The following is a 26749-nucleotide window of genomic DNA, read 5'->3' as shown; positions in this document are numbered from 1 at the left end:
GCAATTTGCTTTATCCACCGTGACAAACAAACAGAAACGATAATCCTATTATACTTTTAATGGCACGGTTTTGTTTTCTCAAGGCGGTTGGTGAAAGATGTTGTGTGTTGTTTTGTTTTTTTTGTGGCCGCTGTTTTCTTCACCGTCACTGACAGAACTTGAAATCAATTTTCAGCCACTTCTCTTTCAGTCAGCTCGGTTCTTTCGGCTAATTCCTTCCTCTTTTTGTTTTCATTGTAGCGACATATGTACGTCCTCGTACCGGTCAAATAAAGCACAGTTTTCTTCCCCAGGGCAGAATTTACATTAAGTAGCTTTATTTTTATATATATATCCTGCCATTTTTTTGTTTTGACAACTGTTGGAAAAGTATGTGTATACGTTTTGAAAGGTTTTCCAAACATTAACTTTTGGAAAGTTCTGTTGTCTTTCTTTATTCAAGCATTTTGAGTTCATGTCTTCTTTTTTCCACAGGGTTCACTCTGTTTATTGACCTCACAATGGCAATGTGTTTGTACTTGTGCTTGACAAGAATGTCAAAATAAATACAAAGTGCTTCCTCGCGCTGAACATTCAAAACAGGAGTGTGTCATCTGCAATAATAGTCAGGTACAATTCTGACCTTGGGCAAACCATAAATGGACAACCTTTATTTTGTAACAGCTGTGTCTTCTTCTTCTTCTTTCAGCTTCTCCCTTTAGGGGGCGCCACAGCAGTTCATCTGCCTCTTTTATTTGATTTGGATTTTATTTATCATTAAATCACGACTGTAGCAGCAGAATCCCTTTTGTCCCGTGTGTTTGTGTGTTTGTGTGTTTTCTGCATCACACACGTGCAGAACCTCAGCATCATGTACAGCACTGCAGTATTCAGGCGTCACAGTCTCCTGGTCATTTCCTCTTGAAGTTTCCTGGAAATAACTATTATAATAATAGTGTGGTAATAACCGCAGGGAAAATGTGAACATCCTTGAAAAAACCCCTCAAATAATGTGTATTTTAAGTTGACTTAAGACTTACTTGACTTACTGAATTCACGTCACCTTTTTGACCCTTATTTTTATTGCAGATAATCCATGATTTATGAATTATGAGTGAACGTAGTCTTTGTTGTGATTAGTACAAAAGTACTTGAAATGATTAAGAAAGTACAGAAGTGTAAAACAAAGCATTATTTGTTATTATAATACACAAGTACTTCACATGAAGAAGGTCCCTGTCGAGAACAGGGTTGTTTGCGTATCAATGCACATTTTTACCTTTTTTTACATGGTGTAAACTTGTGTATCAGGTGGACTACGCCACTCTGTGATGGAATAATCTGAGGGCCCACTGACTAGATTGTTCAGGACATTTCTAACCCATCACGGCGTCTTCATCGGCAGACGTGGTTTTGCTCAGAGCGTGCAACAGCTGCTGTAACTTTTCAGTTTTGTCACACTGCTCTTTCAGCGGTGATCCGCTGTCAGGTTCACCTGAACCGCCATCACCTTTTGTCAGAATTTCTCCCCAAACAAGTTTTCGTCCCGAGTCAGACAGCATCCGTTCTCTATCTTCCTCCTCAGTGCTGCGTTTGACAGTCACCTCTCAGCCTGCCAACTTGGTACAAATGGCCACTCATGTTTGCATTCAGCGGCACCAGTCACAGCCGTGTGGACGTCTGACAGGCCTGTCCAGAGTTCACTAACCCTGTCTGTGTTGACAGCTTTCACTATTAAGAACACCAGCAGTCCACAGCTTCCCACAGAGCCACTGACTGGTTAAGAGAACACAGAGAAGTGTGGTTTCCCTCTAAACTCGCCAGCTTGAAAAGTCTGGACTAAGGAACTTGAGTGTATAAGTGATGCTATTTTATTTTACTGATCAGCCCATGTTCATTTTTGTTCGGGTCAGAGATCATGACAGTTTCACCAAGTATGGTATAGGAGTCACTTTAAGTGTGTGTTAAGCTCCAAAAGAGGAAAAAAATGAAAACAGTCTAAGCAGGAACCCTTTAAGGAGTCACTTGGGCACGGCTGCCTATTTCCTGATGACAGCACATTCATTTGCCAACTAATACCTGAACTAAATGTCTTATTCCCCTTGAACTCCAAAGGAGCGTAATGTTTTTCTATGCCGCGTGTCCTAATCAGTGAATAATAGACTCAGAAATCTTTTTGACTTGAATAAACAGCACCGGCGACTTACGCTGACAATGTAGGAGTTTCATTTAGAAATGTACCTTCTTCTCCTGCAATGAAGAAAGTCAACATGTAATTATTGTGGAAGTGTTTGTTTGAATCTTAGTCGACAGAGGTATTTAAGAGTCTGAGCCAAATCCTCACGCAGTCTCCCTTGAACCCGACAGAAGACACCGAGACCCCTTTAATCTTGGCGCTAATGCACTGACAAGCTCTTCTGACGCACCTTTCATTTGAAATGTTTTAATGTCTCCTCACATTCAGCTCCTGTCATCTCGCTCTCCGTCTCGTCTGTGCGGTATGGAGGTAGGCGTCATCAAGTGCATTAAAGAAGAGAGCTTGAACTAACTTCAGAGACACATCGGTCCAACTTTAATCACAATGTCAGTGTGGCTGTTTGCAGAAGTTCTTTTATGAACGTCCTGCTCTGCATTTGTTCTCGCGTCCCCCTCCCCGTCCCCGTCCCCCCGAGGGAGGACGAACCCAATCGCTCCCAGCTCTCAGCCGTTAAGAGCCGTTTCATACAGTTGCACGTGCGTCCATTCAGTCAGGCAAGACAATGAGAATGGGGACGGATTATGAAACAATAGGCTCAGGCACATTGCACACAGATATTTAAAAATGCCCCACGCCTCTTACAAGGGCTTAGCCACGGGCTGGAAAGAAAAATGGACACAGTCTTCCAGTGGCAAAACAAACTCCCATTCCGGTGCCATGTCAGCAGCTGTCGATCACACTGGTGTCCACTCATCGTGCTTTATTGTCTATTTCATACTAAATGGGGACATAATTATTTACAAATGACAAAGCTCACTAAGTTCATTTTTCCTATAGATTTCCATTCTGTTTGCTACTGGTGGAGTCGCCCCCTGGTGGCTAACTCTTCCCTTCACAGACCGTATGAAAAAAATGGACAGAGTCAATCAGGAAGTAAGAATATATGAATAGCCACCAGGGGGCGACTTCAGTGGTTCCAAAAAGAACTGGGAAAATGAGCCATCATTTAAAACATCAGTTAATATTTTCCTAGTTGCTAGTTTCAGATGTTCTTCAATAACACATGATGCCGACTGTGTAAATTAAATGAATTAAGCACATATGAGTGGACACGTTGGTCAGCTGGTATCGTCCAATAGGAGCCTCGTTGCAGGCGACGCCTGTTTGCCAAATGTCAACCTGGCACGAGCCAAATCAACCTCAGAACTGTCAGAGTTACAAAATGATCGTCTTGGTGGTCGTTGTCTTTCTCTAGGTCTTTGTGTTTGTATGTGTTTGCATGTTATGTCCCTTTGTTGTAATTTTAAATCTCACTCTGGTTGTTTTTGTGTTGCATTTACTGACTCCCCCCCCTACCAGGAGTGAAAAAGTACTTGTGATTCTGGTTTCCTGCATCTTTGTGTCATTTCATGTGCCTCGGGTGAGGCTTTACACCTCTGTTTGGTCATTTTGGTTGAATTTGTGTTAGTGTTTGTGGTTGTTTTGCCTGTTTTTGTCGTTGCATCACTGCTGCATCTCCCTCATCACCTCTCTAAGCCCCACGGCCTGTTTTGCTCTGTGTTTGACCTCGACCAGCAACTCTGTGTCGAGTTTGTCTAACAGACCATAGACGTTCAGGAAGCTAATGAAGCCATCAGGTGTACTTAAATCATCATTTACCTGTCTGTGTTTCCACCTTGGAGCAACATAATGGACTTTAGCAGCACGGCACCTTAATCCCAGGCTCTTTGTTAACGAGAGATTTAATCTGTTTTCAGACATCAGAGGATGGAGAGGCTTCACACACTGTACTCATCACACAGTGGTTTGTCTTAATACCAAAGGAGACAGGACTTTAGTCAAAGGTATGTGTAAACTTACGCTTAAATCTAAATGTTCTATGGACATTATGTAAACCTGCAGGTAGGACTGTAACTGAGCTGCTTCTACTCACTACTGAATTTGAAGTTGAGCAGACAGACCAAGTTTAGAGAGTTTATTTGACAAAACACAAGTTAGTTCACGGAGGTGAAGGCGGGGTCTAATCCGGGAGGCGGAGAAGGTAAAGTGTCAGTGGCAGCATGCACATGAGAAAGTAAAGAGTTAATGCGAGCAGAGAAACGAGCAATAACTAGACACTAGGATACGAGTGACTGAACCAGGAAATAAGTAGAGGAGCTTGATGATTTAAGTCTCATTGTGGGAGTGACAACATCAGTGACATCACAGTCAGAGTGTTGTTGGTGACGTACGGTTGACAGATTCACAGCTAACCACTCAGCTGTAGAACAACCAACACGAGATGATACACAAAGATCTACACTAACTGGAGTAAAGCTAGACGTGTTCTGGCGTCGACTGGTGCAGAGAGCCGAGCAGCAGTGGAGTCTTGATGAGATGATGAACTGCAGGTGAGATGTTAATGAGGGAATGATGGATATAGGTCAGCCACGCCCACTGAGCACGCCCCCAAACACAGAGGAGACAACTCCTCCCGTATGTTTCACTAATGCACCGTTGGGTTCTGAGATTCTTATTGCACTGACATTGTTTAGAAGATGATTTACACATAATTTTATACATTCAGGTTTCTGCCGAGTGAAAGTGTTTCTTATCTGCAGCCAATCAGCCAAGAGAAATTGAGCTTCATCAGTTCTGATGTGAGCAGCACAATAGTGGGAATGGGATTGTAGGAGTGTGAGACAAACGTGTTTTCAGTCGTTCCCCGCTTTAAATCTATGCCCTGAAGACAAACATTAATTCTAAATTTAGACACAGTTTAGTGGCCATCACAGGCCATAACCACTCTCTCCCCCCTGCTAATGCACGCTCACACATAAATGCACACGCGCATCATCTATGCATTTCACTTCAAAGTCTTTGCAATTTCCTGATGACATTCACACTCCTCCAGGGTCAAACAACATCTCACTGCCTCCGTATCAATTATTAAATATTTTAAGCAGCATCCCACCTTCGCCTCCGTCATCCCCTCAAGACCGATGCCGTTATCATTTTTGTCAGAGTCAGTTTCCATCTGCATTTGTCATCCCCGCGCGCATTTACAAGTTATCAATCGCTGTGTCAGGATGCAAAATAACTGATGTTCTTTGGGGCGGGATTGGATGGGACTATCTGGGGCTTTCAATCAATGCATATTCTCTCCCTCCCTCCCTCTCCTGTGCCACTACACCCTCATAAATCCCAAAGCATTGTGGGGCTTTAATGTATTTGCGGGGGGTGGAGGCCCGGCTGTGGGTGCAGATGAGGTGGGGGGTCTGCGTGACAGAAGCAGTAGTTATATTATCAAACATTACACCTTAGGGCGAACACGGTATCAAGGGGTTTCAGACTGTGTAAGCGCGGCATGGTGGCAAAGGAGGAGGCACGACTACAGCGCGCAGGACAAGAAGGGATTACTTTCTGTCGTCCATAAATCAACTCTCCAGCTAAACTAATCTTTCTGGCTGGATGACAGAGTAAATACTCAGGCTATAGGGATGTAATGTGTGCTTGATGCATCTGGTTATGGCTGCCTGGCTGCACACAGCGACGGTGAGAGGCACTGCGCCAGCAGTTACAAGTTAGTTAATGTATAGTTTCCACTATATCCTTCTCCATCTTGTTTCAGATGATTGTAAGGCCAGCTGCACACTTGTGATAGTGTGTGTGTGTGTGTGTGTGTGTGTGTGAGGCGTATCCTGTTGCTGAATATCGGGAATAGATAATAATTAACAGAGCCAAATAAAGCATTAATTATGTCTAATGTGCACTGTTGTCCTTACTTTGAGATGGGAGGCCGATGGATGATACATAAATAAACTCAAATAGAAGAAAACAGTAAGAACATTTGAAATACTATCAATGTCTATGGGAATAAATGTCACATTTTCTTTATTTTTCATTGTTAAAGTCTTCCCCTTACATTTCTGCATGCATACCCCCCAAAGAAAGTATGTTCTATGTTTTAATTATGCATGAAGTTTACTTGTCTTTGAAGAGTTTGACATTGTGGGAAATAAGCTTACCCGCTGTCCTGCTGCGAGATAGATGAGACGATCAATAACCCTCTGATGTCCATCAGTTAAATGTTAGTCGAGCTTAGCACAAAGACTGCAAACTGTCAAAGAGGAAGAACACACCGCTCTGCTTTCATTCACCTGCGTGTCTTTCATTGCTTTTTTTGTTGTGTCGTGCTGTGTTTATTCTGTGTATGTAGTCGCTCTCATGCTTTGGTTTTGCAATTTTCTAATTAGCGTTTTAATGACGTTGTTATTTCAAGGTCTGTGTCCGTTCACGTTGATTTGTTGTATGTTTTTTTTTTTATTTCAGTTTCATATTCTGTTTTCAGGACGACGCTGTTACATCTGCTCAGGGACTACAGATGAAAAACTAACAACTCTGGCACATTTACAGCAATGTTTATCAATGTACACTGTCCCTGTTTAACCCAATCAATAGCAAAATAAAATACTGTAATTGTGTTTCCCACAGCGTGGAACTTCTCCCTACAACTTACACTTTATACATAAATTAGAGCAATAAATGCACACCTGATAACCATGAAGAAGGGATTGTATAGCGGTAAGTTTTTATAATATTAAACACATGTTTACTGTACTGTATTAAAGCCATTTCCATTAGATTATAAAGAAAGAAGCCTCTTTCAGTGTTGGCTTCTGGGCTCTTCTATGATGACCTGGAAAATAACACTTTTCCTCTGCAGTTTGACAGATAGTTCTACAGTAAACCTGGGAAATGATGGCGGCATTACTGTCGGAGGATCCGGAGCAACACAGCACACGCCGCTCTCCTTAATGTCTGAGCAGTGGGAGGGGCAACATAATGAGAAGCCAGGCTGAGCCCTCGCCGAGGCAATTTAAGTTCAAATCAGACCTCGGGGAAACAAAGAAAGCCCTGGTGACATGTAGCCTGCTCAGAGTAAATCACCTCTTACATTGTGTCTGGGCTCACCTGATAAGTTGGTAAGTTTTTACATTTCCCTGTGAAAAGGGTTTTGCCACTCTGCTTGAGGACACCACTGGGGCCTCTGGACCAAAATGACAATTTGAAATTGCAGTGCAGCCAATTGTGCATCATTTCCTGCTCCCTGTGGGAAACAATAATTGACTCAGAAGACGCATAAATGACTGTAAAATGGTAACAGGGCGTATTTTTGTTGGAAATAACCCGAACAGATTTACTGTACAGCTCTGCTTCACAATCTCTCTGAAGAAAATAAACACAAGTGCAGCTCCGTCTTGTCTCATGCTGCACAAAGAGGAGGTGAAAGAATTAGTCAATGAATCATTAAAGGATAATCAGCGTGCAACACTTTTAAATGATAAATCAATCTTTCTTTAATTACCGTATCTTTATTAGGAAGAAAAATGCACATCCAGCCTCTCAGTTTTGAAGATATGCAGCGTTTCCCAATCCTAAATGTCTCATTTTAAAATACACAGCAAGATCCAAATCTAGATGAAGTGATAATTGATTAATTTAGAACAAATTATCACCTGTTTTGAAACAGAATTTGCTGTTGGTGATTTCTAGTTACAGTTATGACAAGCATTCGTCCACAAACCTATCTCTTTATTGTTTTACTTCTTTTTTTATTACAGCAGCACGTGTGAGGCTGATTGTGTGGTAGGGGGCGATGGCAGAAAACAGATTATCGACAAGGGTGGAGAGCAACAGTCACAGACTTCTTGTTAAATGAGAAATCAGTAGCTGAGGTGGGTGGAAATGAATGATTCTTCGACGCTTTATCATGGCTGTATGTATTTATGCATGATCCTGTTGAATTTTCTGTATCAGAACATACACAATCCATTTCAGCCTGTTTCCCCCGGAATTATCTGGTCTGTGTCAGTGCAGCTTTTAACTGATTTAGTTTAGTCTTTCAGAATCCTGACATTCACCAATTATCGCCAAATACAAATAATTAGATAAGGCTGATATTGTGCATGAAGTAAAATTTAAATATTAAAAACAACAAGACTAATATTATATCATTTGTATCGTTAGTAGTTTACTTACCTTTGCCGGAACATTTCCAAAACTCTTATTTCTGTTTGAGGTAATGGGCCATTTCATTTAGCCTTTTAATGACACAATGATCATTGTATAACTTATTAACTTTCAGGGCAAACCATCTTTTGAACGTTAGAGTGGAGAAAGAAAGATTCAGTACAAATGTGTGCATTTGTCACAAATGGATCACAACTCATTGCCGTTTCGCTGCACGTTGCGTTGTCAGAACTCTCACCCTGAAACTCTAACACACAAAGAAACCAAACAAGACAAAAGTATAATTCCGATGATCCCATGCTACTGAATTATGTCATCAAACCAGGTTTTCTAGCTGCAGGAATGACATCCTGTGTTATTTGAATTCTGTGTGTACGTTTATTCCACTGAGATATTGCATGTGGTCTGTTTAATAGTCTGGATCTGAGGAAATAGTCCCATAAATGAACAAGAGATAAGGGTCAGAACTGTGTCCAGAACTCTGAGATCACATGTGGCACATGATGAAACCCTAACAGGATCTGTTGACCTTTCATGTGAATGCCAACATATTTACACCCCCCCACAAACAGAGCTGTTTGCTCGTATGCCGGCTCCTATATGACCGTCACTGCCCAGATCCAGCTGGCCAGTTACAATATTGCATTATTCATAAAACATAAACACACAAAATGGATTCCTCTGGTCCACTCCCCACCAAAGTCAGAAGATTAATGATTCACTCTTTAGGTTATAATTCAAAGTTCATCCTCACATACATCATATTTTGAAGCACATAGATTATAAGAGAGAGAACATTTATCATATGACAGGGCATACGCAAGCTCTCCTGCACACATAACACACACACGCACACACGCAGGACTCCCGTCTCCAGCTGCACACACACACACACACACACACACACGCATGCACACACAATTTGTTCCAACACCAGGCCCCACCAGAGTGAACCCCCTTTTTCACATCCAGTTATTCTAATTTTATTCCGACACATCTCCTCTGAAGCATTAAAGTGCCGTTTGCACAAACAGATGAGAGATAATAGTCTAAGGAGCTGGTCATTCCTACACTGTGCAGCACTGTGAGAGCAAGAGAGATGATAATCATTCATCACAATAATCAAACCGTGAGACACACACAGGGCTTCATGCAGCTCCCTGCAACATCTGACACCCAAAATTGGTCCTTTTATGAAAAAGTAAGTAAGTAAAAGCAAACTGCCAACAAGAAGTGTGCGACTTTTAATTTGAAAGCTGCACTATGTAATAAATCTAGTATAAATATTTAAGTATATTTACAGTGTAAAGGTTGTTCCTTCATATTCTCCATTTGCACTGAATGCTTTTTGGAGAAATTCATGCATAAATGTATCTCATGTTCATTTAAAAAAAATATTAGTTGCCTTTTATTCTTCTAGTTGACATTGTTTTGCTGCTTTTTGTGAACTTACTATAGGAGTTAAGCAGAACTTTTAAAGGGATAGTGCATATGACTTGCATGTCTGTCTGAGATCTGAGGTACAAAATCAACCAAAAACGCCATGGTATAGTATGTTGTCCAAAATCACCAAAAACATCATAGTATAGTATGTTGTCCAAAATCACCAAAAACATCATAGTATAGTATGTTGTCCAAAATCACCAAAAACATCATAGTATAGTACGTTGTCCAAAATCACCAAAAACATCATAGTATAGTATGTGTCAAAATCACCAAAAACATCATAGTATAGTATGTTGTCCAAAATCACCAAAACATCATAGTATAGTATGTGCCCAAAATCACCAAAAACATCATAGTATAGTATTTGTCAAAATCACCAAAAACATCATAGTATAGTATGTCGTCCAAAATCACCAAAAACATCATAGTATAGTATGTAGTCAAAATCAAAAACATCCAAAATCACCAAAACATCATACCAAAACATCACCAAAATCACCAAAAACATCATAGTATAGTATGTTGTCCAAAATCACCAAAAACATCATAGTATAGTATATTGTCCAAAATCACCAAAAACATCATAGTGTAGTACGTTGCCCAAAATCAAATTTTCTGAACTTTTCGTACACGCTGTTGGTGTAGTGGATAGCACTCTCGCCTTTGCATCAAGAAGACACAAGTTTGAGATCTGGTTGGCACAAGGACCTTTCTACATATTCTGGGGGGAATGTGATTTTGGACTGCATACTATAATTCATCCAAAATGACCCAAAAAAGGTCAGAGTATGTCATCCCAAATAATGACCTAATCGCCACAACTCACACAGTGCACTCAGTTTATCGCGACTTCTAACTAAATTATCCCTGTCACTTATACGAGTACCTGTCGTACAGCAATTCACTACAAAATACCTTTCGTGTTTGTTGATGTAGAATTCCATCACTAAACATCTCATTCCATAGTCCAATTAGTGCAGATATGAGCACAGATGACAATAAAGTGGTTCTTTTCATTTTATGCACAAATCATAAGTGCACAAAACAGGCGGATGGAAAACCCGCTTGTGTTACTCGACAGAGTCAGACTCGCTGTTTCCTCAATTTCCAGCCTTTTATGCTAAGCTCGCTGTCTGCTGACATGAGCCACATATTTACTGCACTCTGATAGTGACCATTGCATTTACGGACTGTATAATAAACATGCATGAAATTGATGAAAAAGGGAACGACAGGCCCATCAAAAATAACTCATCCCAGAATACAAGTCTGGTACATTGGATTAACTGCTGGTCACAAATGAAACACAGACCTCATCAACCTTCTAGCAATTTCTCCTGACAGCTGATAACCCCTCAAACATCCAGGCAAACATTAGCCCTGCGTCTCTCAATGATAGACTGCATTATGCTCTAATCTGCCCTCCAATACTTGATAAGAAAGGCTAATTTGAGAGTTGATGGAGTTGAGAACACGATTGAAGTTCAAGACCCCGAAACAGATATCATATCGTAATCACAAAGAATTCCGACTGCACACATTTCGAAACAAATTGGTCTCTTCACGAGTCCAATCACAGTTTTAGCTGAGTTGATGTGGGCAGATTGAATTCCCTCTAAATTGTCATGGCAGTGTCACAGATGCCACTTCAAATGAGGTTTGAACATATATTTATTCTGTAGCTCATTGGCTTATGTTAATCCTCTCCATTTGCCACTTGTCAGAGGCAAGTGTCATTTAGTGTTGCCATCATGTCGCAGCCTTTCACTAACTCACACAAGACGTGTCAGTCTTTCAATCAGGCGGCGGCAGAGAGACTTTCACATCAGCTTAAACTTTTAGAGATAATAAATTATGTCAGAATATGTATCCAATTTGGCAAAATAGGATGACTTGTGAAATGATTTATGATGTGGGGATGTAGTTTCTGATGGACTCTGTCCTCCATGCAAATAGAGATGTGGCAAATGAAGCTGAGGATGGCATGTCCTCAGTGGAAAGTGTGCATTACAGCACTGGGGTGGATGCAGATCTGCTCTTAAATGTGGATTACAGCAGCTGATGATGAGCTTGTGATGTGTGTGTGTGTGTGTGTGGAAGCTCCAGAGCAGCTAATGAACCTTGAGGTGAGAATATTTTAGCAGCTGCTGGTTTTTTTTAAAGGTCAAGATTAAAGTTGGAGGTTTTACTTTACTTTGAAACAGAAGGGAAATTTAAAAGTAAAGTTGTTGGTTCTCAGTGATAAAGAAGACACTGCAAGAAAAAGCATGAAGGATCCCTGACTCTTACTCTGCTTGGGGCTGGACACACACACACACACATTGCTGCATTAATTCATGATTCTGGAGAATTAGGCCTTGTTTAGATTGTAGCCCAAATCTGATTTTTACACATATCCAGATTGTGTCTAAAACACTTGAGATCTGATTTTGCCAAAGCTCATTAAAACCAGAGATGGTTTCAAATGTGATTGTGATCAGATTTTTACAGATCTGTTTCAGTGTGAACGTCTCAGTCACTCTCATAGGACGTCAAAGGGTCGTACCCTGGGATTCCACTGAATGCATATCCGTTGCGTAGCATCTCCGTCGCGGCTGTGGAAGTGATAGTCAGTGTGTCAGCTTCCACAGACTCTGGTCGCGTCACATAACGGCTTCGTCGTTGCTCCTGCAGAATATACGCGAGGGTTCTATTTTTGCTGGATGAGAGAACACAACGCTTCAATTTGGCAGAATTCAGCACGAGACTCCAAGTTAATTGGGACAGAAATGGGCACAGATTTCCGTCGTCCATTTTGTTTATTATGCGAGAGTTTATTAGTTTATATGTCAATATGGACACACGCTGATTGGATCTGATCACTTTTAATATATAATGTTGGTCAGGAAGATCAGATTCTGATTCTACATTTCTACATTTTTACTATGGAATACAATAAAAGCGTTGTCAATATGATTTCTGTCATGGAGTAAGAAATACATTTATAAAGTATAAAAATAATATTTTAAAAAAATGTCAATATTAATGCATTTTATTCAGTCCAAATCTGGTTTACAGGGCAGACATGTCCATATCAAGATGGAGGATGTGTTTATGCCTCCAACACTGTCATCATCACACTCATCATAGAACACAGACGTTCAAACAAAGGATCACAACTCTTTATATCCAGTAAATCATGAAAGCATTTTTCAGATTTAACTTTAATTGGGTTAACAAGCCATTTCCAAGAGATGAACATGTTCTGCATGTGGTATCTAATCATTCTTAAGTATAAAGGATGGAAACTTTTATTTTTACATTTTTATTTACTTAATTGTTTGCTGCTCCACCTTCACTGAGCTTCCACACTTGACAAACTCCCTTGGCTGTGCATAAATGCAACGCACCCTCTGCTGAGGGCGGGCTTTTTAAACCAGTTACAGGCCACGCCCACCACAATGTCAGCCATTTTGTTGTAAAGCACTGCTGGTGTGTTAGAAAATCTGCGGCAAACATTTGTTTGTTTTTCTTGATAAATGTCTTTTCTATAAACGTTATCTATAAACATAAAGTACAGTGGTGTCAACTCAGGACTCTTTGTGAGGGAAACGCTCTCGTTTGAGTTTGGATTACAGATCATCTGATGTGGGCCTTCAAAATGGAAGTGGAGTTTTCCTCTCCTGCTGTAATTTTGGATTACAAATCAGAGCAAGTGCCTGGGATTTTAATCTACTGCTTGGCTTCATCAAGGTAAGTGTTTACTGCTGGTGTCAACATGTGTCATGTGAGATGTTGTCTTTTGTAGTTGGTGGTTTTTGTGTTGTTTGTTTTGTTGTGGAGTTGTTGAGATGAAATATCTTTGATGCTGTGCTGCTCAAGTTTGGGTCTGGATCAGAACTATTCAATTACAAACTCAGTTAGGCGGCATTTTCAAACCAAGGAAATTTAGCTTGGCCAGTAAGGTGAGGACACATTTAAACGTGCATTAAAAACATAATAAAACAACTCGCAATAAAAATATTTAGGTCACGGCACAGTATTAATGTAACTATTGTAGTGTTTGTCATTGCAGGTGCATCTCAAAAAGGTGCACAATATTAGTATTTGTTTATCTTTGAAATAAGGTAAACTTATGTCATATAATAAAGTGCCTTTTAAAGGAATACAAAAGAACCCATCAGGAATCTCTGAGGGACATGGAAAAGTGTTTCTCTAGTTACCTAGTTAACAACAAACTGGGCCACTATAGAAGTTGGTTATGAGCCACATGTGGCCCATGAGCCACCATTTGAATTACAGACTGGTTCTAGATGTATCTACATCCATACATAACTATTTCAACAGTAAATACATCGGTCATGTTTTCTACTATTGCCAACAACATATTTTTGTACCAGTAATGGGTTAAATCTGATTTAGCGACGGCGTCAGTGAAAATATGTGTCAGTGTTTTCGTCGCCACCATTTTGCTCCTCGTGCTTTCATTGGCTGCCTCACACGAAGGCTCCCTGCTCCCTGCTTCCCCTGCAGGAGCGACGTGGGCAGGTCATACCATCACACATCATCTTCCCTTTGATGAACAAATGAGAGCTCCTGTGCCCTTTGAAGCATGTGTGTGTGTGTGTGTGTGTGCGTGTGTGTGTGTGTGGCACGTTCAGGCAGTTAATGCATGCATGAAAAGCCAAAGTGAGGAAGAGATGAGAAACGACGCAGAGGACGCGGCGAGAAAACAAGAGAAGGGACAGAACGGGGCGCGACAAGGTTTCAAGCTCCATCACCTCTTTTCCAGGTGTTTCCGTCGACATGATTTCGCCTGTGAACTGCAATCAACTTCCTTAATGAAAGAAGTAATTAACATATTATAATTTTGCTACAGTCTGATTTGACAGAAATCATTTTCCGTATCTAATGCTATGCTAATTTAATCTGTTCCTCATTCGCCAACATGACCTTTTGTGATTAAGTTTCATGGCAGATTTCCTCTGTGTTCCTGTGCGTCTCTGTCTGTGTGGGTGGGATTTATTTTAGTGACTGAAAATGAGAGGATTTTACTCTTTCACCGCATCCAGTGAGGAAAATAAAAGTTTTTCTTTTCTTGAGAGCAAGTGGGAGGTAGCTGACTTTTTCTACTTTGCACATTCTCTCTTCCACGCGGTCCGTGAGAAACACACTCCTCTCATTTGCAGGATCGTTATTACGGCAGATTCAAGTGGGGCAGATATCGGCTATATTTATTCCCTATTTGGCTTATGTTATTATCATGGATTGGCCGAGGACTGGTAATTTGAGACCAACTCATCCCACCGGCATACACTTACTCCCAATATCTTTGTGGTAGAAGCTGCCAATATTTAAGCTTTTTAAAGAGGTTTTAGACACAATAATTCAGTTTCTTATTTGACACATGACCCATAAATAAAGACACATCTCCTGCTTTTGTTTGAAAGAGAACATATTATTACTTTATTATATACAGTATGTGTGACGAGCTGAATAAAGAATAAAGAGTCGGAGCTACTTCAAGTCTAACTACTAAAAAAATGATTATGGAGCAACTACATTGTATAAATGGGTACATTTTGGTTAGTAAAATACGAAGATACACTTAAATGTAAGGTAGAAAGATTGGTATCGGTCATAAGCAGCAGCACAAAGGTTTAGTTTTTGTTCTCCTCACCGTCACAGTATTGATTTTAAAGCTACCGTACGTAACTTTAGGAGATTTGTGCCATCACTTTTGCCTCTGCTTGGTCTTCATGAGCTGAAGTGATGTCACATTATTTGTACGAGGTGTCTCTCATACTGACAGACCTGAGCGAGGGAGCGTTTGTGTGTATACAACAGCAACGCTGGGGCGGGTGGCGGCAAGAAGCGTTTCTCCCATGAAACTACTGCGACTGTGAGGTTGCTGTTGCCACCATCTGTCTTGACTTCCTGTGTGCAGCAGGCCAATGCTGCTGTGTTAAGATGGGCATGCACTGTGATTTTGGAAACCTCCAGCTGGAACTGTGCGACGGTCCGGTGCTCGGTGTTGACGTGATCGCGTCACGAGTGGCGACAACATTTTCAAACAGGCCTGATTGCGTTATCGTTATCCCATGATGCACGATTAAGCTCAAGTTTGTCCCGATCGTGAAAGAAGTTGCACAAGTTTTTGCGAGACTGAGAAACACGGAGAGCGGTGTGGAGCTGATGGGGTTAATCCACATTGTGTGGTTTATGGTTTTGTATTTGGTGGATTTTGTGATAGTGAATCAGCTGAGGTTATTTTATTTGTGGTCTTAAAACACTGCCTCTCATGAGCTGTTGTGCAGACATGTGTAAACACTATTACTTCAATTGTTGTTTGGAAGCATCTCTTCACGGTCCCTCCTGTCACTTTCCACTTTCTGTTGTAGCAGAAACATCACAACAAATAACCTCTGAAAGAACAGGATATTCTCATTGCAGCGACGGGCGGTAATCTGACTACATATGACATTAAATATTCTTGGGCTGTTGCGTGACGGCAGCAGAGTCTCTGGCCTCTTTAAGACACTCCTCCTGGCTCCAAATCAAACTCACAAAAAACTCTCCAAGAAAACAAGCTGCCCTCAGCTATCAACACACTCACCATCATGCTCATGAGAGGCCGGCGCTGCGACGGCCACATGGGACTCCATCGTGACCATAAAGTTACACGAGTCCGGGAGGGTTTTTTTTTTACCCTCCAGAAACGGGCAAAACAGATATTTTACGTAATTACAAAAGGTCAAGCAGTCGGCTAAGGAAACGTAGTAAGTGGAGAGGAAGTAAATCAGAGCAGCCGCGCGGCGTTGGGAAGGCTGACAGAGTAACGAGACTGCGTATCGTCAAGGCTGTTGTTTGGATGATGTCTGCGAGGCCTGGAGGCGCGCTGACAACATTACCACACTCTTCACCTCCGATACACAATGCTCATGTCATCATCGCCCATTTGAGGCTTGACACCATCGCTGTTTCAGAGTGTCACATAAGGTTCCAGGCGCGAGCTTATTAGTTCAATCAGGCGCAGAGCGGAGCTTAGCGAGTGCCAACTTAAAATCAAATCGTGGCACGCTGTACTTGAAATCCAACTTTGCCAAAAATGTGCTCACATAGCTCTTTAGTGTTAAGAGTAAAACATTTGATTTCCTCGGGTTGTGACAGAATCTGAGGTTTGTCTGCTTTTATTTGAGAAAAGTGCTGCGCTTGTAGTTAAAATACAGTAGCTCTTGAGATGATATTCATATAACTGAGACACAAGCAGTGTCTGCTGTTGTCATGCGCATTTTTATTGTCCACTTTTTCGTTTTTATTTTCATTTGTCTGTTTAGCGTCGGTCCCCCCCGGGGGACTTCATTTACTGCCGCAGTATTTCCTCTTATTTTCTCGCTCGCCACTTTCCTGCACATGTTCACAAGTGAGAAGCTATAACTAGTGTCGTTTAAATGATGGGATGACAGCTAAAAATGTTCTCTCCGTCCCTGATGATTTGCCAGCGCGAGTGATTGTGGATATTTTTTAATGTGTGCCAGTTGCAGCTCAGATGTACTGTACACCACAATTGGCCCTGAATTACAACTGACAATATATCAATGACAACGTCTCTTTTTGGAAAGATGCTGAAACACAAATTTCCTAAACATACTGTGTGTGTGTGTGTTTTTGTTTTTTTTTAAAAATCTGGATGCAAAAAAAAATAACGGTGTAATCTAATACTTGCATCTTGCTGCCCTCTGCAGTGGTTTTCAGATCCACACCACAGAGTTTTCTATGTGCAGGAAAAATATGTGACCTATGACGACCTTATACTGTTGATTTTGGTGCGTGATGAAGCTCATTTTTGTGTTTCACATTTTCATAATTGGCAGAGAATGAGGATCTTCTCTTATCACAGGTGATGGATCCCCCAAATCTCTGGAACAGTCTTCCATTCCACATCACGTCGTCTCTTACTCTTACTTAATTCTGTGTCTGTTGAACCCAGATTCTGCTTTAAAACATGGATTTGTTTTCTATCACTTCCTGTTGTTTTAGCTCTCACCTCACTGCTCTTTTACTCCGTATACAAATAGATATATTAACGCATCCATCAATCGTTCTGCATCCCGTCCATCTAACATATGTTATATTAGGGTTTTTTTATTCTTATTTGACACACATTTGGATGTAAACGTGTGTCATCTCGTGCATCAGAACTGAAAATATCTTCACATTATCGAGCTGAAGGTGTTGGCATCGTTTCAGGCAACATACAGTGACAACATGTGAAAGGCATGTAGCGTGTGAGTGATGATGAAGACGACAGTGAAGTGTTTGAATTATAATATGAGTGATGATATTTAATATAATAATAAAGATTTTCCTTTTTTTTCATAAACACAATGAGAAGATATTGGCCCTGAAACAATGAATCCACTATTAATCGATTACTAAATTAATCGTCCACTGTTTTGACAATCGATTCATCGGTTTGAAGCTTTCTTCATTACATAACAAGATTTCTGATTGTTTCAGCTTCTTAAATGTGAATATATTCTTAATTTCTTTGCTCTATAGAACAAAGAAATCTTTAAAAAAAAGTGAATCATTTTGGTTTGTGGACAAAACAAGACGTTCATCATTTAATTTTTATGGACCAAGGGATTACTCAGTTAATCTTGACAATATTCCACAGAATTATCAGTTATGAAAATAACCGGTAGTCGCAGCTCTAGCCCCGATGAAGCTGTATATTTATGTTCAGAGAAAAAAATGATTGTTCTGTGGATAATTATCTAACTGCCTCTACATGTAATATCTTTAACTTTTATTTGTCAAGCACTTTATTCAACTGTTTAAACATGAGATTTTTAAAACTCCGCTGCAGGTGTGAGATTGAGTTGAGAGCGACTCGGGCTCAAATGATGCATCATACCTCAGCGCCATGAAAATAGAATAATGCTGCTTGGCTTTTTTTTCCTCTTCCCCCCTCACCCTCCTCACCCCTCTCACCCCCACCCCCACGTCCTCGTTTCCCCTGCAGTCTGTGTGAGTGGTATCCATCTGTCAGTTGTCAGTGCCAGCGAGTGATACAGAGAGCTGTCACTTCTCGTCAGGCCGCATTGGTGAAGCCTTTTGCAGCTGCCCTGTCTGACTCGGGGCCAGAAGAAGTGTGTGTCTCTCTGTGTGTGTGACTGTGTGTGTGTGTGTGTGTTTGTGCTGGGTATTCAGGAGGCAGTAAAGCAATTAAACCGGAGACAATTGCAGGGAAGCTGGAGAGAGATTGGAACCAGTGCAGGACACACAGCAGACTGTAAATATCACATTACCTTAATACGCTCCGCACTGTATCACTATGTGCTCCACAGGACGGGAAGTCACCCGTGACCTTCATCAGCCTCTGTTGGTGACCAACAGGAACTGCAGCGACGTGTGTAAACAAAGTGTCTGGTGCAGCTCATGAAATCAACTAAACCAAAAAAAAAAAAAATTTAAATAAAAAGATCCTGTAGCATTGTAAGTAAATGCCACTGTTCTCACTGGGGCATGAAATGTGTTTGTTCAGTGACAACCGCAACAGACGGATGAGCTTATGACTCATAAGTCACAACTCACGGCTCCTCAAAACCAGTAAAACAAAATCCCACAGTCGGAACCCTTTTTATTTGGACCGAACCAACAGCCAAATCCCCTCCGACTCCATTTGTACGACAAAAAAAGGCTGTTAATGAATTAATAGAACTAAAGAACATTTGCATACACATGAATATACTAAATTTTAAAAACACGGCCACGTCGAGAAAACGTCGACTTTGTTCTACAACAACAATAAAAAATAATTTCTCCTAAGCCTTGACGTGCCAGTAAATATTGTTCTGGAAAGAGGGAGGACAGAAATTGCCTTGTTTGAAAACCGCCAACAGCAGCACACAGTAGACAATGGTAGCCTTTGACTTTAGCATTAATCCGTGACTTGTCAGTGTTGTCGTCTCTTAGTGGAAAAGCTTCATGACTCCAAAGCCATATTTTTAATATATTGCCAAACGAGGCTCGTTGATTGTAAATGAACGGATTGTTTTTCATTGTGACATCAAGAGAATTAGACGAGGTAAACTTACGTGTTTCTACACACATTATCATTATAAAGTATGTATGTACAAGTATCTAAGTGTATTATTATTATTATTACAAACGAATGAATGAATGAATAAATACATAAAGAAGAAAATGCAAGACGGAAAATCTGAATCTAAAATCATAAAATATCAACATAAAGCTACACAATACAATTGTCGTTATTCAGGGATAAAAAAAAGCCAGATTCACTTGATGGTTGGTTTTAAAGTTTGACCAAATGTGTAAAATTAAGCAACATCTGTTGGTTAAGTCTCAGCTGAATATGCCTCAACCTCACCCTTTCATTCAAAGTGTGCTGATTAACGTAGACTTAAGTTTCAAAATAAAAGCCCCCGTAGACTTCTTTGTTAATGACTAACAACAGTTGATACAAACCAGGTGATTAAGTAGTTATGAAAAATAATAGTTTTACATACTTGACCTTTAAGTTGTGAAATGAAATTTAAAGCTGCACAAACACAGTGAGGACAAGTAAATCTATTTGCATTGCTGCAAATGATATTTATTTATGGAAGTAGTCATTTTAAAAAAACTCTTCATTTTCCAATGTGTAACAATAGATCAATCTTGTTTTATTGATTCCTTCGTATTCATATCTTTTTTGATACCATGCGTTTGCTGAGATGAGCGTGACGCTGACACGTGAACATCTTTCATCGTCTCTCGGTGTAAACTTACTTGTTTTCCCGGCTCTGACGTCAGAGACTTCTTCCTTCAGCTCTTTTCTTTTCCCCCTCCTGGGCCTTTGAGATGAGGCGACCTTCAGGAACATTGAAATGACAAGCATGACGAGTCCTGTGTAGTGGCGAAGGATCCGAGAGCCGAGCCTGGGGGGCCCTCACCGTGAGAAACACTTCTTTATCTCCCGTCTAATCTCTGTTGAGTCATTTCCAGAGAGAAACTCAGAGAAGCCTCAGCCACTGCAGCTGTGATATTGATAGAAGTACAGTTTAAAACCACTTCTATTGATTTGCTATAACACTCAGTGTGTGTGTGTGTGTTTCTGTGACACAGAGAAATAAACAGTTTTTTTTCCTCCTTTTCTTTATTAAGCTTGACTACAAACATTTTTTTTTCTACAGCTGAAGCTCATCTCTGTAAAAGAAGTGTTGTCCTTTCTCCCCTTTTGCCGTCGAAGACTAATTTTGCGCCATGATTGCCCACCTTCAGCGGCGCCATAATTCAGCGCGGGGCCATGATGGGGAACGTTTCAGAAGAAAAATGTTCACATTGCGGTGCAAAATGCGGACTCAGCACAGTTTATGAATCATTTGGAAACACTACATGAGCACAGTCACAGCACCTGCGTTTTACAGCCGCAGAATAATACACATCAGTGGGGAAATGTCATTTTATTGTGCAATGCTGAGGGATGGTGTGTTCAGTGGCATTTTATGGCCCGGACATGGAGCCTTCTTTGCAGAGAGTGCACTGTAAATAAAATCCTCCCAAAGAAGTTAAAGAAACAGCGTTGGATTATTATGTTTACGTCCAGCTTAACCTCGTTAGCGACGGAACGCTCTCGCCCTCACGCAAATGTCATAACCTTTTGGATTCTTATATTCCACAATCAGCTGGATTATCAGATGGCGACGCTGGAAAAAAAACGTGACTTCTGATGTTTTTTTTTAGTGCATTCTCTCTCTGCAACTCTCGAAAACAATCAGTCCACGTGACGCTTTAGTTTAAAGCCTAATGCTTTAAAATACACGTGTCACAGTAAAAGTGTCTTTCAGCGTTTTCCACTGATATCTCGTGCTTTTCAGACATTCCAAGTGTCGGTAAATGGACAGATGGAGCAAATCTTACATTTTTAACATTCATACTGGACAATAACAGCCAAAAAAACAGTGTTGCATTCATACTTTCCTGCAGCGAATAATCTTTAATGACATCACAGTGTTTTTCATGTTATTATTTAACGAGCTTGGGCCACTGTGGTTCATAGTTGTATTGTGTTTTAACCCCGTCTCTGAAACATCGATGAAAATAAGCGTCATCTAAAGAGCAAACGGCGACAAAATCTCCTTGTAGTTAAAGCATAAATATATTTAACCATGCTTGTACTGTTTGACCTAAATATATTCTGTCTGTAAGGAACATTCCTCTGATCTAAGAGCGTGAGTGTACGTGTGTGTGTGTGAGAGTGAAATTAGAAGGATAAATAAAACCAAATGCTGTTTTGAGACAGGAAAAACATGGTGCACCTTTTAGAGAAAACTCTCTTCAAAGTGTCACCACTAAAGCTTAGAAATTCCTTCCCGCGGCATCAATAAAATCAAAAACAACAAACGCCGCGCTCATACTCTCGTTTTTATTTGCTAAAAAGGAACTGTAACCCGCTATCAAGAAAGTTTCAAAGCACTTAAATGACTACACTACTCTGCCAGGATTTTCTCTTTTTTTGTTGTTTTATTTTTGAAGGCAGACGCCCACAGAGCTTGTTTTTTCCCCGCTGTGCTGATTCATGACAAAAGTTGGACAAATTGTGACAAATGACTCCTCCTTAATTTCACTAACCTTTGGTGGACTGAACCAAGAACAATGTAGGCATTTACTCGTGTATTTCACTCAAACTGAATGTTTTTTGAATTGTAAGAGTTCTGCTTCATGATTTCAAGCAAATTTGAATTTAAAATAAAGTGTGTGCTCTCTGTTGGATACAATATATTACATTAGTAGACATTTTCCCGAGGAGTTAATACTATCAACTATCACATCATTGACAGTGGATGTCTGCAGGTTCTTGTGCTCGCGGTAAGATCCGCCCCCTGTTTCTTCTACATCTCCATGCGTTGGTTGTATGGTTGGATGTTTTCTGTAGTGGTTAGTTCTCTTGCATTTGCACCAAGAAGACCCGGGTTCTAGACCTGATGTTCTCCCTGTGTGTGCGTGGGTTTCTCCGGGTTCTTCCTGCTTCTGGCCACAGTCTAAAAACATGCAGATTTGGGGATTGGGTAAAGTGGACACTCGTAGGTGAGAGGTATTGATCATAGGTGTGAGAGTAGATGGTTGTTTGCTTCTATATGTGTCCCTGTGATGGACTGGGGATCTGTCCATGGTGTGACACTGCCTTTCACCCTATGTCAGCTGGGATTGGCACCAGCAACCCTCATGTGGAGGATAAAGTGGATGTCTTCTATTTTCCAGCCGGTTCTCTGTAAACTCCAAACGTGGTTGTCCATGTACAGTAAATCCCTCTCGGTCAGGGGTCTCCAACAAGTAGCTCGCCAAAAGGTTTCACTAATCGAACATAAACCTGCTCACATTTTTTTGGGTTGAAGTGAGCTAGGAGAATAATATTAAAAAACATTTTCATTTTGTCAAAGTAGCTCTCAGAAGAGAAAAAGTTGGAGACTCCTGCACAAGAACAATTCCTGAAGACAAAGCCTCCAACTGTGCTTCATTGGAAGTCAAAGTGAAATCATCTTTCTTCTTTATGACTGATTCCATATTTGCGTTGTTGAGCACGTGTACCTATTAAAGTGGCCAGTGAGAGACTATTCTTATGTAAATGTGTGAAACTACATTTTGCTTCAGTCTAATTTTTACGGCTCCAAACACGAACATGTGGTCGAGTGTCTTCCACTGACACTCACAATTACAGCCGCCTCACAACCTCTCAGGAATTTTAAAAGGTGAGCAAAGGGTGAGTTTTATAGTTAAGTGGGCCTGGACAGAGTAAAGATCCAAGAGCTGGTGTTTAACAGGACTATTAACAGTGAGATGGGAGATCGATACAGCGAGGTAGAGAGGAGGCGCATCTCTGTCACTGTGATGTGTTATTAGTGCCCGACGGTGGAGGAATCTGGCTCCTTTCCAGTTCCCGGGCCTTGTCGTGTACTTTGCTCTGCGGCAATTAAACCAAAACCCCTCTTTCCTCTCTGCGCGACAAACTCAAAGTCTGTAAATAACCGTTTCATAAATTACAGAAGCATTAACGAGCGTCGGCGTGCGCGCAGATCTTTTGACATCACAAATAATACCTTTTAATTTGAGAGATTTATTTTGGCACCAATGGAGGTATCGCAGTCTGTCTTGTGTAGTATTATGGGTGTGATACCTTCACTGTCCTCATAATGCAGATAGACTCTGGCACACTCATACCCACACACAGGTTCCCCCTTTATTTCAACAGCTGCTGTTGTTTTTCGTGTTTGTTTTATTGTTAAAATGCTGCATAATAATGGGTAAGAGATGTGCCGTTTGACTGGCAGGTTAAAGCTATTTTTAAAATGGAATTGATTTTCCTTGTTTTGTGTCATTTTGTAGAATTGCGTGAAAAACCAGAGCACGAGGACGGACGTCGGCAGGCCCGCGACGTTTTTTAAGAATACAGCTAATACCTGATGTGGCAGAGGTAAATCAAAATCAAGTAATTGTAAGATCCATTATATTTAAGTCACGCTCTGCGGTCTAAAACACAACTAATGTAAAATAGTTTCTCTAAGTCAGAAAGTGCACCGCGAAAAAAAACGACATTAGATTTTCTCCAGCGTCAGACTTCTGCAGTTTTCTTGCGTCCCTGACTTTAAGAGACTTTTGCAACGTGCCGGCGTTGCCGCTGAAGGACACGCGTTAATGTGCAGGAAGATGGTAAATTACATAACGGCACAGTTCAAGAACAAGAGGAAACTCATTCCCAAAGCAGTTTGTTCTCATCTGGGATCACAGAGGTCCAGGACACTGTCATTATACGGTGTAATTATGCTTTGTGCAGTTGTCTGACCACTCACACGTAATTGTCTTTGAAGAGAACAATATGTGTGTTTGGATAAAGTGAAAAACCTTCTACTTTAAATAATGATTAGATTGTGGTGATGATATGGACATGGATTTAGACGTGAACTGGCACTGTAGGAAACGAAAGTTTCTCTCGTTTTTAAATAAAAACATTATTTTTATTGCACGTAACGACTTGGCATGTGTCTCTAATTATATCTGTGATTGGTTTGAATCCAAAATAGTATCTAAAGCTGGATAATATTTCACAGGCTGTTATGTTCCTGTAGTTCTGTGAACTCATCAACTGCAGCCATCTCACAAGCTCACTAAATCCTCACGGAAACGGGAGCGCTGTTTATTCGTGTTTGACTAACATGAGCTAAAAATTACACTCCCCAGCTGTTTAAGGAATAACTGATCCTTAAAAAAACAAAACAAAAAAAAAACCACCCAAAGCATATGTTCATGTTTTTTTAAGTGAGATTTGTTCTAAAAATGACAAATTACAATAGATAATAGCAGCATGAACAGCATTGTTTCCTTAAAGGAGCCACGACGCTGACAGTTTTCCTGTTTTTAAAAAAGTGGATTACTGCCGCGATGCTCAGTGTAAACAAGCAGGAACAATCCTTACCGAGTGGAAACCATCTTTTTGGTTTGGTTTCACACATTCACGCAGTATAATATACAACATGTTAGACTAGTTTAATGAGTGAGGATAATAAATCTGCATGTGTGTGTCGCCACGCTGCCAACGGGTCTTCTAAAGCGTCACGTACGTGATAAATACTGTGGCTGTGGCTCGACTGTACATCCATCAGACATTTTAGACCATTGGTATTTCAGTGGTCCTTCAAAAAAACACCTCAAGTGAATCGTTGTTGGGAAAAGTTTTAAGCTGCCGTCAGTAATCTCCCACAAATCACTGGGGTATTTTTGTTGTTGTTGTTGTTTGTCTTTTATCATATTAAATGTATGTGCATTGATTTTTTTTTTCTTTTCTTTTTGTCGCTCTTACACTCTTCTTCAAAACGGTGTCATAAGTGAGAGTGCACTTCCTGTTTGGAGTTTGTCCTCCAGATGTCTCTGTGAACTCCAAATGCTCTCAAACGCCGTCGCAGCACAGCCATCCCTCTTCATTCCCGCTAACAATTAGGTAATGAAATATTGATTTTTAGTTAGATTCATATTGATGCTATTAGCTTTGCATTGATAAATCACTGATGCTGGGAGCCAGACCAGGAAGACATTACTGTGTGTTAATCTGATGGATGTGCCGTCTTCTTCCTGCGCGTGTCTCTCTCTCTCTCCCTCTCTCCCCCTCTCTCGCTATACCTGAACTGTCACAGTCCATCTTTTACTCTGTTTATTGAAACTTCTTTTTCACTTTGTGTTGGTCTCAGAATAGAGGACACCTTGGTGGATTTAAACTTAAGACACAAACAAACAATGATCAGCATTTTTCGGATACTTGCAACACAACAACATGGGTGATAATGACTCGTGACTCTGGCCACTTCTACCACATGCCCTCTAACATCTCGCTGGGAAACTTCCTTATCGCTGGTGTCCCACCGTCTGAGACTATTTTAGCCTGCTGTCTCATCATTACTGTCACAGTGGGACGTCACGACTGACGGAGACGCTGCACTGAAAGCGCTGTACTGTAACGTCTGTCATGAAGTCAAACTTTATATGGATGTGTGACGGCAAGATAAAAGGTTTACACCTAAATGAGGGGAAAATATGCAAAAAAAACAACTCAAAATGAACGTGATGAAGAGGTCAAAGGCTCTAGGTTTGTGTTTCCCAATATAACATACAGGTGAATGATAGGGACAGGTGAATGATAGAGACAGGTGAATGCTCATCCCCCAATCTGTCTTAAATGTAAGAGAGAAATTGGTGAACTCATTGTCTTTGGTCATGTCATAAGCTGCGAAAATATTAATCTAATGTTTGAACAGAAATTGAAACAATACTAGGATTAAAAGTAGAGATGGATCCAGTGTCTCGATCCTGCTCGATGTGTCGGGATAACAAATCAGAGACTGTCCTGTACCCTTACATATGCACTGGATCAGTGATAAAGAGACAAATGTTTGATGTGGAATACTTGACTTTTATATTGCATTCAAAATCAAATCAATGTTATAGTTTTTGAAGTCTGGGAATGTTATTTAAATTATTTGGATCTTCCATCTTGCTACAGGGTTTCCCTGAAAGGTCATAAGCAGAGGGCATGTATTCACTTACTTATGACAATATGTGTTGTTGTGTTGCCTTGGT

This window comes from Solea senegalensis, linkage group LG20 (assembly GCF_019176455.1).
Source record: "Solea senegalensis isolate Sse05_10M linkage group LG20, IFAPA_SoseM_1, whole genome shotgun sequence".
Taxonomy (NCBI): Eukaryota; Metazoa; Chordata; class Actinopteri; order Pleuronectiformes; family Soleidae; genus Solea; species Solea senegalensis.
This window is presented reverse-complemented; position numbering follows the sequence as displayed.